The sequence below is a fragment of the Oenanthe melanoleuca genome, chromosome 1 (genome assembly GCF_029582105.1).
Source record: "Oenanthe melanoleuca isolate GR-GAL-2019-014 chromosome 1, OMel1.0, whole genome shotgun sequence".
Taxonomy (NCBI): Eukaryota; Metazoa; Chordata; class Aves; order Passeriformes; family Muscicapidae; genus Oenanthe; species Oenanthe melanoleuca.
In genome coordinates, this window is record NC_079333.1 from 52,923,324 (window position 1) to 52,938,307 (window position 14,984).

Sequence of the window (14,984 nt, forward strand, 5' to 3'; positions counted from 1 at the left end):
CACAACCCAAATTCAGCTACATCTGTGCTACCCTACTAATTGCTACTACACTTTGTAAGGTTTTAAAGATACCTTCCAATCACTTATTTCCAGAAAGAAAAATTTATTGTGATGCTTTGGCCTAATTTTATGAAAATGATTTTTAAAATATTTTTTCGAAGCTGTCCTTATCTGCAGAAATGATCAAAATCCAGAATGTTTTAGTTCAGATTGCTGAAAATGTAATGAGGATTAAACTGATACTGGGTTTATTGTACTGCTGATAACCTCTCAGAAATTACAGAGATGTTGCACTGCTCTTTTCAACCCTTTTCCTAGGAAATGCAAGTGCTCATGAGTCTTAAATTTTGCTTAGCACTAATCAGTCCTTTGAGACTATAAAAATAAATCCTCTTCATGCCCTACACCATATTTTAAAAGACCTATTCTCTATTTTCGTCTTTTCTCATGCAACCCCTTAATTTCTGCTACTTACATAAAAGAAAGCAATGGTCCTTCATAACCCTTTCCCACCCATACACAGAGTCTGAAATTAATTTAGTATAAAAAAACAAAATACCTAAGTATGATTAACTCTGTTATAGAAATAAATAAGGTCAAGTTCTAATGTGCTGAACAGTGTTAGTTTTTGCCTTCTCCCTCTGTGTTTTTTCTACTAGAACATCTTGAAAAACACAGCAATGTCTTCCAGTGTGCACTTTCAGCAGGTAGTACAATGAGGTGTTGACCATCAGGAATAGTTCTGGACACCAGCATAGCCTCAGACAGCTGCTGCTGGAGGTTTTCCCCTAAGCATTGTTGTCCATAATGGTCTGAGGGTCTAACCAGGATTTCTAATCTCCCAGTGCCCTCACACACATCTTGATTTGCACTAGGAATCCTTCATGCTGGGATAATCCTGCCTGTTTCTTCTTCACATCCTTCTTCACTTATTCATAAACTCAAAATCTTTTCATAAATTGGTTTTGACCTGATGACCCAGTTATTTATCAACAGTTACTAATAATTCCAACTTGTACAAGCATCCTAGAACCAAACCTAGTGTCCTAAACAAAGGACATGGCATAAAACTTCACACATCATGAATATTTCAAGATATTGGACAAAATCTAGCAACAAACTTATGTTTTCCATCCAGTGCCTTTCCAATAATTACAAGAACTTATTTTTTTAGAAATTTTATCTACTGCAACCAAATCAGCAAGAAATAAAAAGCCCCTAACAAAACAAAGCAGGATTTTTTTTCACACTATTCTGGGACGGCTGCAGTAGCAGAAATGCACTGCTTCATGTTTGATAAATCAGTGAGACCTAATGTTAAAGCAATGAAGTTAAAAGAAAGCTTCATCAGTTTTTCATGTTTATGAGGGGACAGATGACACTGACTCTTATTGCACCTTCAAAATATCTGCTAATTGACATTACAGTGGTAGGTGGGTGACACAAAATTCTCTGCAGTTAAGACTTGGTTCACCTCCAGCTATGGTGTAATAAAGTGAGAAAAGGTTCTGCAAGGTTTAGCTCTGAATGACAGTGAAGAGCACTTACTAACCCCCAACAGTGCCTTTGTTGCCAGGGTCTGTGCTCAGGATATGCAGTTTGTGGGTGAGACTTGTTCCCAGACCATCTGATGTAAATAGAAGCTTTCACAGGGACAGGCATGCAGGACTGGAACTAAAGCTTTAAAGAAATTGAAAGAAGCTGAACTTGCACCATCCTCATGCCACAATTTCACAGAGGGAAGGAAACTGAGTTCCTATAGCAGGCAACTGTGTGAAGGAATACGTCACAGCTCCAGCTCAGCCCCAGGTCTACCCTCTGACATGCCACAGACTCCGGAGGGATGAGCCTCAACACATCAAAAAGACATCTCTGGATAATATGGACTGAACGAGATCCTATATCTAAAATCTGGGAAAAGCCCTTCTAAAGACCAGGCCTTTAGAGAATTTGTTCAAAGGCAAAAACCAATAAAGATCCTCAGCTAAAGGTCTGGAAAAGAGCAGGCACCAGGCTTAAAAGAATATGAGCAAAAGAAAGTGCTTTAATTCCTTATAAATGCAATAAATGTATATAGATACAATATTTGGGGTGACTAAAGAGAGGGACAATTAAAGAGAGGAATGGATTTTATGGAAAGGCAAAATTATGATGTATTAAAAAAATAACATAAAAAGTGGGGAAGTGGAGGAAAAACAACTATTTCTTTAGTATGGATGGGTCAGATAATGTCATGCTAAGCACAAAGCTGTTGAAGGCCAGTATTCCCTTCAGTTTCTCTCAGTTTCATCAAAGTTGTGGCAAAGCAATGGTGTAGCTCTGAGGGGCTACACAGATATGCCTTTCTCCTCTCTTATGTGAGATATCTCCAAACTGCATTTAGAAATAATGTTTTGGCTCAGACCCTCTTTCTGGCACCCCTGCAAATAAAGGGCAAGGCCAGTATTTGTTCCTAAATTGATCATCTGCCTTGGAAAGACTAACTCACACTGACAAGTATTTATTTCATCATGAATGTGGCCTTCAAGACCCCAAAACTAAACTCCTACTGAGCAAGGCTCACATTGCAGAATTAGACTCATCCTTATGGACCTATTTTTGTTTAGGACATCAGGGAAACAGCAATTTCTTCCTGTCCTAAAGATCTGATAACTCCCAATCTGGTTTTCTAGCAATACAAGTATGAAACAGTTCCTCCAGCAATGCAGACATGTCATTCTGCTGTCAGACTTTGAAATTTAACTAGAGATGGAGTGATGCCATCATGGTCCTGCTGACTGGTGTAATTCTGTCATTACAGAATTACTGACCCTTCCTGATACTTCATGTATTTATCAGGGTTCCAAATTATTTCTAGATATAGTTTTTCCTTAATGCTAGTCCTGCAATTTTTTGATGTCATTTATGGCTTTCAAATAATCAATGTCATGATCATCATGCTAATGAAAAAACTTTCAGAAGGCATAAGTGAGAAGCAGAATGGGATTTTGACAGTGATACAGAGGTCATGTTAATCCTCATGAGAGAGTTAATGCCTTGTTGACTTGTACATTTACCCAAGGCAAATGCTGTATCTTCTAGATTGGGCTGTGGGCACAGTGTGCTGAGAAATCATTACAAACCCACACACTTCAGCTGATGCAAATGAGGATTCTGTGATTCTATGTGGGTTCAGTTCTCCAGACACGATCTTTCCATAATGCAAAAAGCCAAGAAAACTTCTAAGAAGACTTCTCTCCTTCAGCACAGTCTGATATTTTTGTAGGAAGAAAAAGACAGTAAAGCTGGAATATGAATTTCATTCTCTAGTGCTACACCTGAAACACTGAAAATGTTGCCTGATGGAAAGAGGTCCTGAAAAGTAGAGGTGACAGAAGCCCTGACTGTCCATTGAATGCATATTATGCAAACCCCCTCCAAAAAAATCCAGACTGCTTTGTCTTGCATCCTTCTCCCTGTTTTTTTCCAATAAAACAGAAAGACCACTTTTAATGTTTTGGTGGGAATTTTGCAAGACCTTATATTGACTTTGTCTATTTTGATAAGGGGCCATCCAGGATTTTTGCTAGATAAAAAATTGCAGTGGCTGTCATTAAAACTGGCTGCCAGTTAGCAGGTCAATGGCCCAAGAAGCTGGTGGTGTAATTGAAATACTGTGGGGTTGTACCCTCCGGAAAGTGAGGGTAACCCAGGTTCAGGTTAATAGATCCCTTGGGGTGGGTTAGAGTGGAAGGAGGCTGGCTGATCAGTGTTTGTAAATATACACATGAAGGTTTATTTTAGAGCAATTAGGTTTCAATGGAAAGCAGGCATGTAGCCATTTTGGTTACTGTTGTCTACAGTAATATGGCAATATGAAAGCATAAAAATGTTACTTAAGGAAGTGCATAAGGAAAAGAAAGAGAAAGAAAGGATAAGAGTAGAAAGATGCATACTCACCACCCCTAGATCGTGGGATGAGTCTTGATTGTTGCATCTCAGATATCCTTTGGCAAAGTGATGATCCTCTGGGGATGGGAGGAGAAGCCCATAAAACAGAAGGTCTGATGGGTTCAAATACACTCTGGCTCAGTGGGAGCTCCCAGGTACCTCCCCTGGTGAGAGCTTTCAGTCCTCTGGTGGAAGGCTCAGAAATGGGTCTGGGGGCACTTTGGGGGTCTCTGATGGTTTGTGGCACCTTCTGAGCCACCACAGCTGCCTCTCACATTCTCACAGGAATGCCCCACCAGGAGGGATGGAAACCCTTCCCCTGGAGGAGATGTGGGGCAGTTTTACAGCTGGGTGAGTTGTGTAAGGGAGAGCAATGGGCATGATGGAAACACCATCCCACCTCACAGCATCTGCCTCTTATTGGCTCAAAGCCCCTCTGCAGCTCCAGGGGTGATTGCTCAGCCCCCCTGGCTCATGCAGAGCAGAGGTTTGCCATTACACACCCAAAACCTCACCTCTTTCCCTGCAGGGTTGCAAGTATGGCTTCAGCAAAGCACTCTGTCCTTTCTACAAATGGGCAAATGTTCAGAGTCATTAACCATTAATAGACAAGTCTCTGACATGGGCAAATGCTGAGGTTCTGGTGTGAGGCATTGGCTCTACTCTCAAATAGGGGAATTCTAGAATTCACAAGAGAAAAATTTGACTCCTTGGAAATGCAGATTTACTTTTTCTGATAAAAAGTATATGAATTAGAATTTCCAGGAGAATAAAGATAAAATTAAAAAAGCCTCAACACAATAAAAAAAAAAAAAAAACAACCCCAAGCCCAGAATGCTGGTAATGTGATTGACAGAAAACACTTCAGCAAAACACCATCTGAATCCTCTTGTCCTAGACAGCAGCCCATTTCTGTGAGGGCTGCTGTGGGAAAAATTCATTGCATCTCAGACAGTGACAAATGACAGATATCAGTCACAAACTGCATGGAATGGGAGGTCTACATGAGGTCACAAGAGGAATTCTGGGAATACACATTATTGGGAGAGTGGCTCCCATTTAAAGGAGATGAAGGTAAAAATTATCAATGGAAGTGTTTGAGCCTCACACAAGCAGTATGGACAGGAGGGCTGGGACAATGGAGCCCTAGGACACAGCACAGACAGGAATATTTCCATTGCTGCCTTTTAGTGGTGGTGGGACCCACAGAGGGAAAGCATGCTGATTTATCCAACAGTGAAAGGAGGTTTACAGAGTAATTAACCATTGTTTACTGTAGTATGGCATGTTTAACCTCCCTGTTGTGATTATTATTCAAACAAGAGGCTTGGGAAAGCAAATGTGGGGAAGTGCTCTTGGAACAGCTCATGCACAATGCTCTCAGTGCCGAGTGTTTTCTTCTGCAAATGGTCTTTGTCAGAAGCTCATGTGGATCTACAGAATCCACTTGTGGTCCCTACACTTATACTCCTTGCCAGAAAGGTCTCCTAGCTATTTTCCTTGGCTGTTTCATCAGTACAGCTAGCTTTTTCTTTCAGGCTATGCTGGATGCCACATAACGGTGTGACTAATAGAAGTAGTTTCTTTCCCTTCTCCTCCTCCAGATCTCTTGATTAATATTTTGTTGTGTACCTTAATTAGCACTTTTCTGGCTGCTGGCTGCTTGTAACTCAGAGCTTTCTGAATAGACACTAGTAAAACTTTACACATTGCATTATGATAAATATTGCAAATACAAACTCCTTACTAGATTTGCAATTATATCATGCCTGCAGAATTCTATTAAAAACCCAGCATGACACTGCAGATGGTGAAATGGGGAATGGGCTGCTTCCTGTATGCATGGAAATAATTCTGGTAAATCCCATCATAATCATGTTACAAAGTTAGACCATTAAATGGAAAATAGTAATTGTTAGCCTTTCTAATACAGTTTGTATTTTCTGGGGGTTTTTATTTCAGTGGCTCAGTTTCCTGCCTGCTGAATCATGCTCTCAAATGTGGTTTGTATACAAAGACACAGAGGAAACCAGCTCTGCCATAGTTTTCTTGTGAAAAACACTTGTATTTGCTGTAAGACACAGTCTTTGTCTTTTTACTTAAAGAAGTTTAAAATGTCTTAAACTTCTGCTTTTGGCCTCACACACGTGTAAACTTATCCTGAATGAAGCCCAAGATATATTCCCAATGGGTGGGAAAGAATAAAGTTTTACAGTTTTAAAGAGGGTCAGGTCATCCCAAAAGTACACATATGGTCTTCTCTTCAGCAGCAATGAAGTCACCTGCAGTTTTGTGCCTATTGAGGCTCCTTTGAGACTCTGTGAACATGGATTAACATAAGAAAGTGACTACTTTAAGTTCTTTGCATGCTCATAACTTGCTCTTGGAGGGGGACAGATCATCACTAGCTTGAATTTATTTGATGTAGCCACTTTTCTTGACTGAAAACTATTGCTTTCACATTATAGGTTGCTTGTGAAAACTCACATTTTTTGGGAAAGGGTAAATTTCTGGTTTGTTCTTTTTTTGTTGTTTGTTTGGTTTGTTCGTGGGGGTTTTTTGCTTTATTTTTTTCTTTTTTTTCTTGTAAGGATCTGGCTATAAAATTTCTCTTAATATTTGGATGACCCCCTACAGCTAAACTCCTGTGAGGAAATAAATATGCCTTCTTCATATGTCAAGAGTTAGAAAATCAATTACATTTCCACAAAATGAGCAAAGCAATGGTACAGAAAGACAATAAATTAAGTCCACTGCTCTGGACATATGATCCTTAATGGAATCCTTTTTTATTTGATTTTATACATTTTTAATAGAGATTTTAGCTTTAAATGTTCTGTCAGTGGCTTGGAATGAAGATTATGGGAACTGAGACTTTACTGACATCAACCACAGTAATACAAACCATCTACATTTATGAAAGCAGAAAGACATCACTAAGTGAAACAAGCAATACATATGTTCTTCCTGCTGAATAAAGCCCAGTTTTGAGGACAGATGCTTGGATGGTGTGCAATAATAATCTGTCTTTCTATTAAAACTGTCACTCTGTGTCTTATAAAAATTTAATAAAGCAGGCATGTACAGCCAGATGGTAATTTCCTGTTATTAAAGCTTTAAGGGACAAATTAATCTCTGTTGTACCCTCCATTGACTTCAACAGTCTCTATTGACTTGAATGAAATTATGTTGCAGGTAATTTGGATGAGGGTTCTGGAGGATGGGAGCTGTTTAGATACCTTTTAGGGAGTCATCTGTGTAAAATTTCTACATTTCATGTAACAATTCATGTCATGAATTGTCTGTACCTTTGGACACAACGTGGTCATATAGTCCTTGCACTACTGAGACACCAGCTTTGCCCTGTACCATGGAGCATGGTGCTAGGGTTTTGGGAATAGCATGGTGACCACAACTGGGATAAAGATTTAGAGTACTGTAACAACATTAAAATGTTGCTGGGTTTGAAACAAATTCAAAATTTCTGTGGAACTGTGTAGTGCAGATGTACTCCAAGAGTCATGTGGGCCCAAATGAAGAAGTTTAATGGGTTAATGTATATCCAGATTCCAGTGGGAACATGCAGGTGCCTGCCCTGGAGGAGGGAGTTATACTGTCTGATGCAACACTGGGGGTCACATGCAGTCCTCTGGTGGAAGACCCCAGAAAAGAGTCTGAGCGTACTTTGGGGATATTTGATAGTTTATGGCCCCTTCTAATGACATAACCACTGTTTGACCCATGATTATCTCTCCTTCTGGACCTGTGCCATCTTCTATCTAAATATGAAAAGAATAAATGGCATGAATTATATTTTCCTGAAGAAGAGATGCAAAGATTTGACTAGTTTTACATATGCCAGCCATCCAGAATTTAAACTACTTGAGCACTGGTAGCTGCTGAAATTTTGAAGAACCAGAGGGTTTGAGGAGGCAACGTGCACCCCAGGGGGCAGACAGTGGGGCTGGACAGGGTCTGACCAGACCCCACATCTGCTTCCCAGAACAAGCAGCCAAATCATAACCAACCTGGGAGGGGATGCCTCTAACTGCTACAGTCTCCAAAGCTGTAGCCCAGTTGAGGAAATGAATCTTAATTTAATGTGGGTATAGAACTATAGCACTTGAAGATTTCTGTAGATACAAGACCAAAAAAACCCGAAAACAACCTCACAATGTTTTTTGGTTTTTTGGTTTTGTTGTTGGGATTTTTTGTTTGTTTGTTTTTTGTTTCTTTGTTTTTTGTTTTTGTTTTTCAGGGTTTTTTTTTGCATAAGACAACACTGAGGTGCCTTTCATCAATGATATAGACCATCTGATATACAGGAATGCCAGTCAGAGTATGTGTGACAACCTGAAAAGTAATTGAAAATAAAACCCCCATAGTTTTAATCTATTTTCTCTTCTCTATGAACAGAGGATGTTTTTCTGGTTATAATGAAGATGAACAACTTCATCTCTGTGCTTTGCTCTGCTCTGGAGATACTGAGATGTGGGGAATATTGTGATTATTGTGATTCCTTTTTCATTTCAAGAGTTGTTTGCAACATACCTAATTAGTCCTGGTAGAAACAAAAGTGAGAGCAACATAAACTGCAGGACGAGTTCAATGTATCTTGCTTGTCTTGGAAATTGTGGCCAAATATAGTCATCTGCAAGCAAAAATAACCTTACCTTCCTTAGTTTCCCTGAACGAGTTATTTAAATGGGAAAGAAAAGTAAGAAACTTCCTTTCCCTTTATCACTTGAAAATAGAACTTTGAATCAGAATAGATTTTGTTAATCCACTTACTTACAGCAGCTTAGGGCTTTGATGAGGCCCTTATTACTGCTGAGCAGAAATGTTAGAGACAAAGGCATTAGCCACTGACTGAATGGGCTGCATTAATGTGCACTGGTTACAAATAGCTTGGAGAACGTTGAGAACTCATTAAGTATTTGGCACTAAAACCAAAACCAAACAAACCACAAAAGCTCTTTATTGAGCCCAAACAGCTGCAGTTGTGTACATATTTCCAAAATGGTAATATAATGAATTTTGGTGGGTTGTTTTTTGTTTTGGGTTTTTTCGTTTCAGTTTTTGATTGTGGTGGGGTTTTTTTGGCTAGATGTTTTTTATTTCATTCTAAGATATGAACTGAATGTACTGCACTTTGCCAGTGTGATTAGACTGTCAACAATCAAAGGGAATGCAAGTAACAGAAATAAAAGATGTGGGAATTTGACACTTGGACCAAGTTTTTCAATTCAAGAAGCCTGAGTTTAGATAAAAACTGATCTTGGGGCAAATTTCAGGACTGTAGGTGTACCACTGGTTAAAATATATAGGTGCAAGAGTGAGGAATTGAAATGATGTTGTCTACCTAACTCAGCAAGGACTTTGGTGTGTTTCAGCATGGCATAACAAAGACATTGAGAAGTAGGTCCTTGCCATACAGAGCCGTGTGGGGAAGAAGGAGGGAATACTAGAGCAGGTGGAAAAGAAGTTGTTCTTGGATTATTGAGGCCATTAATATGACTAATGCCATGAAGAGAAAGATCTCAGGCTCCTTAAGAGATGTTTGTTTTCAAAAGAGTTGGAGTGTGCAGATTTTGAAACCCAGGCCACTAAAGATGTATTTCCATTTCTGGTGAAGCACAGGTTGAACTTAACTCCAGACTCTCAGGATCACACCTCAGTCACCTAAGCCTGTTGCAGTGTGGAACAGCCCAGGCTTTTATCCTTGCTGCTTGGGTGCCATGTGAGGAGTCAGAGTGGAGGCCACAGTGTGTGGGTAAGCACAGGGTGGTTATCCAGGGTTTTTTTACAAGGGGAGAATGGATCAGGAGATTGCCATACTGAAGAAAAACCCTTTGCCTGTGTTTGCCCCTTGCTCTTCCCAGTCTGATGTTACCACAAAACACACTGGATATCACTGGATATTTTGGCACACTGGGACTTCATTCACACTTCCTCAAAAAAGCATGAAGACTTGCAGATGAATGAGTGGATAGAAATTAAAGCCATCCTTCTATTGTTAGGTCCTGTGTGATTTCTACTATCTCCCACAGGACAGTTTTTCTACTGCAAGTGATGGGATATGACAAATAGAATGAACTTCCTTGTTTCCTTTCTGAGATATAGGGATTAGTATAAATCATGATGGATCCTGCATAGTTTGGCATCCTAATCCATCAACTGCACTGCAAAAGTTTTCCCTGTGTATCCTCTACAATGCACCACCATAATACTCCAATGAAGGAAACACAGATTGGCTGCAGAGCTGTTTCCTAATGGCTCCCCCATGTACAGTTCATTGAAATAATGTATTAATAATTAAATCTGAATTCCTAATTTTTAAGAAGTACTCAGGAGTCAAGAAAATGAAGTTAATACTGCTTTAGTTTAAAATATCAATTTTAGCCTTTGGTCTTTTTTGATGATGGGATCTGACAGACCAAAATATCTCCTGAAAAAAAATTACTGGGAAGCTATTTCCAGAAAGCTACGTGACAATCTTTACCCACCTCTTCTTCATCACCTTGGTATTCTTTGCAAAGTATTTTCCATTTAGTTCTATATAATGATTGCTAAAATCACCCAGTACCTCTTTTTTATCATAAATATTTTAGTCTAGGTTAAGCCTTTCATAGGTTGTGCCCTGAAACAGCACTTGAAGCTATGAAATGTGCATTTTCCAGAATAAGGCAATTGACATTGCATTACTTTGGTGCTGTTGAGAATTAGTAAATTGAGGCTAACTTAACATCTCTCTGGTAAAACCTGTGCTGTTTTCCTTTCTGTGAAATGTCCATTCCAGCTGGGCACAGAGCAAAATCCCTCACGCTGTGAGTGATGAAGAACTAGAGGACAGAACCCAAGGAGCCTGTGGAAGTCGGCAGGCTTGGTACTTTTCAAAACTTTATTAGACAAGGTCCTGAGGAACCTGATTTAACTTTCTGATTTTCCCTGCTTTGAGCCAGAGAGCAGACTAGATGATTTAAAAGGCTCAGTCCAAATTGGGTCATTCTGTGAGTCTGTATAACCTGCACAAGGTTTTCTCTGGCCTTTCTCTGACTCCTGGGGGGAAAAGAAGGGAAATGCCTTATGCATAAAAGGTAGTGATTATACAAAGCTAACATATATATTCTCAGTAAAATCATTACCTAAGTGTATACATTCCTGGAGGGCATTATGAAATGTAGTTTAAAATGCACCTTGGACATCCAGCCCAAGCACATGAACCTTCTGTGAACACTCTGTGGTTTGCAGCAATGGAGTAGTTGCCTTTGCAATGTCATGTGTCAAAAAGTTTTCTTTGAGAGTCTATAATGACCTTTAGGTAAAATACAATTTGAAGTGTATAATGTAATGAGCTTTTCAGGTATTCACAAAGTAAAAACTTATGACTTGAAAGTCAACTAAAATTCTTACACATCTTCTTGGACTTGCATAAATACTGTTGAAATACCATTTTAGATTCCAGAATATCTTCAAAAACTTAATAACCTCTGCAGTTATCTTTGACTTGATATTTGCAGATGTCATGACAGGTCTGTTGCAGAGGAACTGAGTCCATTTTTTTCCCTTAACAAGACAAAGTTTCTTGAAAACTGAGGAAAATATTCCTTTTCCTACTGAGGCAACTTCATACAGAGCCAAGGCTCGCCTCAAAAGGGATCAGGCTCCATTTGGATTCTGCCTTCTCTCTGACAGCATGCAGGTAGGGAGAGCTGGGGAGCAGCTGGGGGTGGAGATGAGGCTCTCTCCGGTCATCCTGTGCTGGATCAGTGCTGGTCAGCACTACACAGGAACATCCTGGGCTCTGATGGATTTTACATTCTTTGTTTTATGGGACACTAAGCCAAAATCTTTCAAAATGAAAGTGCCCAGTGGTGCTTGGGATGAATGAGCAACCCTGCCCTGTGGCATGAGTGTGTTTTCCAGGATGACTGAATTATTACTGCTGATAACAGTCACTTGGCTTGAGCTCTGTGGCAGGCAGTGGTTTTCAACCAGGAGTAAGACAACTGTCAGAGTAAAGTTGAAAATGATCTTGAACTGAACAAAAGTTGATTTGGTTGCCAGGCTTCGAAGTAGGGTTTTCAGGCTGTGAGGTAACAAACAGAGATGTTTCAAAGAAATCCCCTGGCAGAACTGTAAATAGTGACACACCAGGTTGTCAGTGGTCAGGATATTCTTTGTGTGTGTGTAAATAACAAGAGAAACATTCCCCCTGGTACTAGTTCACTGAGCACTTAAACAAAGATTAGAAGTCACAGGGATGTCAAACACTGTGTTGCTTTCTGTGTGCCTGTACCTAATGGCTTATCTGGACGCTGTCCTCAGGAATCTTCACACTTCAGGAGATAAAATGGTTTATTTTTCTCTCAGCAAAGCCTTAAATTGCTTCTCCTTCAAGTCTTTAACACACAGAGCAAGGTTTGAAAACGTCCATTTTCTTTAAGTTGATGAATAGCCTCTCAAGAATGAAGAAAATGTGTATTTTGGCTAAAGTAGCATATATAATTCACCTGGAATCCTTCAGTGTAGAGACAGTAGGAGAGATGCAGGACCAGAGAAACTATAATTCTCTCCCTAGTAAATGTTTTGAGCCCAAACTGAACCTTCTCCTGTAAATGTAACAATTGCCATATAAAATATTATATGAGATCAAATTCTACATTTGTTCATTGCAGCAGATAAAATTACAGAAATGTTTTATTTGTTATTTTCTTCTAGTGCTGTATTTCACCATGTAAATGTCCCAAAAATCCTTTAACAGTTCACTGAGAGGATCCACCCAGAAAGTCTTTGATCTCTAAACATGACAAGAAAAATCAGGTTACTTCAGTCTTCCCAGTGTCACAGCCTGTACATGTCCATTATTATAGACTTTTTTTTGGTAAGAAATGGTTTTGGGAGTTTGAATAAGAAAAATCTAGTTGGGTCCCAGTTCCACAATGTGCTTAATTGCATCTATGATTATGGGCTTGCTGACTGAGATGGGATCAAAATCATCAGCTTAAATCAAGCCTGTGCTTTGGAGCAAGACCCTGTGAGATCATCTTCTACCCATCACATACATCCAAAGCTTTAAGATTTAAACACATGGCTTTATGAAATGTCTGCAACTTAGTTTTCCAAGGTGAGTGTTAAGCAGAATCAGTTGGCAATATACCAAATTAATTTAGAAGACTACATAAACAGTAGTCTAGACAGAGCTGCAGAATTTTTTTTCTCCTGCTACACTCATATATCTAGTGTTCTCTGTAGGAACTTTTATCTCTCCTACTCAATCTATTCCATGAAAAACGTACTTGAAATAACATTAAGGCTTGCATTTCTCAATGCTTCCTACTCCTCTTCACAGCCAAGTGATAATGGAGAGGAAGTTTTGTTCTGGGCTGTTTCTCAGCTTCTAGAGCACCCACATAACAGACACATGAAAATGACTCAAAACCTCACTACATCTGCATCTTGCTCCTAATGACACACATTTATTCATTTTTCAAGCTGCAGCAACCGTCTCAGTCCCAAGACCATTACAGCCCTTTGAATACTCTAAGCAAGGGCTGGTTTTGCAGTATTCATGTTGTTCATTTAACCACAACTAGTTTTAAAATGTTTTTAACTTATGACAAGATGCTGGCTGAGAAAGAACTATCAAATTAAAGTATTAAATAAAGAAAAAAGATTTCACAAGCATCAGCCAGGGGCCAAATCAGCAAGAAAAGGGAAACAGCCCAGTTTTCCCACCAAAGTGAGCAAGTGTTAATATTTTGGAGGATGAACTGATGTGTGCACATATGGGCAGCACTGGTGTGGGAGAGGTCACTACTATCTCCAAGGCTTCATTGCAAAGCATGTGTGAGAACTGAGTCTGGATTCTACTGTAAATCTCTTTTGATGATTTGGACATCTTTAAGTCTTCTGGTATGCAAAATCATCTGTGCTTTGCTGATCAGCTGCTCACTTTGACTGCAAGGACAGGAATAATGAATATTGTCATTTGACCATAGCACTTCCCTTTTCTTAGCCCAAAATAATGGATTTTGTTCATGTTCTGCCCTTGAAGGACTTACTTGACCTTGCAGGAGGTAAATGACCATCTAGGTACAGCCTCCATGTCTAGCCCCTATATTCTCATTTTTCTGCCTCTTAATTTTTCACAGCTCAATTTTATGAAATGTCTTACTGCTTCCCACATGTCTCATTCCTGCATTTGCTTTGCCTCTCCATATTATTCTTCTTATCCTCTCCATGTTGTTCTTTTGCCCTTTGCTTCTCACTTACCCATCTGGCACAGTACTTGGACCAGTAGCTTCCCACAGCTTGGCTAAACCAGCAAAGAAGAATTTTTCCCAGTGTTTTCTCTGTGTCAGTAGACTAGGAAATAAAAGTGACTCTTTAAATGGTAGTGAATGCTGAACCAGATCTGTTCTTGCCCAATACACCACTAATATGATGCATTTCACTCAGAACTGATTGATGATTCATATCAACATTCCTTCCTTGATCTGAATGATATTAAGACCATTAAAATTTTTGGTTTGTGACCTGGAAATTCAGATAAGCCACCAACTCACAGTGGTTTCTAAAGGAAAAATGCTTTCCTGACCATGTGACTGCTGAGAATTATTGATAAAAAAGCAACATCTTGCTGAACACACTGAAGTTGTGAGGGTGGTGGTGGTTGAGGTGCTTGGAAAGGAGAGCTTGGATAGCTTGATGTCTACATAAGAGGCAGCTTATAAGCTCCTGGGTACTTGTGTAGTGTAGAATCTCAGATGCTGAAATTTTACATCTCTCTTCTAAAGTTCATCCATCCAGACATGTTTGGAATAAATTTTAGGCTCTACTGGAGTTCTTTGATGGAAATCTGGAAAGGTATTTTCATGCAAGTTAGGTAACTCAGGAGACTTCAATAAAATCCTTGAAAAGGTAATACAAACTTTCTGGCACTTCTGGAGAATGTTCCAGAGCAGAACTAGCAAGCAAACACTTTGTTGTCCTCTTCAGAATTCCATACCTATCCAAAGACCTCGAAGGGAAACCAGGAAGGCTGCATTCCT